At 29.8% G+C, this 940-nt stretch overlaps 1 protein-coding gene across 1 annotated transcript in view; it reads left to right on the top strand.

Moving 5' to 3' along the window:
* Positions 1-940, top strand: part of PTGER3 (prostaglandin E receptor 3 (subtype EP3)) — a 219951-nt gene that overhangs the window by 218773 nt on the left and 238 nt on the right. The window lies entirely within an intron of this gene.

The raw sequence follows: 940 nt of genomic DNA, 5'->3' as shown, positions 1-940 counted from the left end.
TTAGGGCTTTCAGGACCCCCATTTGGTAGAGAACAACTTTAAAAGTGACTGATATGAAATGGTGTTCACCCACATGATTGACCAAAAGGCCTTTGTCCACCCAAGGCAAAATACATTAATGGCTTTTGAGCTCAAATTTCAGGTAATTGGCAACTGTGTACCTGACAACTCATGGATCAGAAACAATTCTATGAATGCTGATAATAATGGTAATATAATAGCTTGCAGTAAAAACAAGAGCTCTTGGCAAAAGGTTTAAAGGTCTTATAAAACCAATTAATGATGTAATGATGTTTTGTTCTGTTTAATTATTAGTCATAATACAATGTAATTAAATCCAGTGACAGGAAGAGAACAGTACCAAGATGCAGACAATTGAGTTAACCATAACATATGTAAGATATATTTATGCACCACATAAATCTTCTGACAGGAAGGATCTAGATGTACCTTAATTAAAATAAACATTTTTCTTGCATTTGCACATAATAAAAAGGTACTCAATTTCTATATTCTAAGCAGTAGGATAATAGTTAATGACAATGTTTCTAAAAATTGGATAATAATATTTATTCATGTTTAAGAAAGGTTTAAAGAACTGAATTTAAAAGTCTAAAATAATCTCTTCTAATTCAGATGTTTAGAGAAGCTCTGGGTAAGGGAAAAAAGTTATACTTTTTAGTAAACAAAATTATCTCTTTTTAAAAATTGATTTGTGACCTAATTTCACTTTTTTCATGTAAATCCATTGACCCAACACCATTTCTTTGTTTTTATTAAATTTGAGACAACCAAGTTATTTTGTTTCCCCAAAACCATTTTTTGAATGAACCATCTTTTCATTCACTGTTGTTTTGCATACCATCTCTATCATTTACATAAAATCTTTATATATTCATATAGGTATTTTGGGACTCTCTACTTTATTACATATCTATTC

This window comes from Propithecus coquereli, unplaced genomic scaffold (assembly GCF_000956105.1).
Source record: "Propithecus coquereli isolate 6110/MARCELLA unplaced genomic scaffold, Pcoq_1.0 Scaffold144, whole genome shotgun sequence".
Classification (NCBI taxonomy): Eukaryota; Metazoa; Chordata; class Mammalia; order Primates; family Indriidae; genus Propithecus; species Propithecus coquereli.
This window is presented reverse-complemented; position numbering and strand designations above follow the sequence as displayed.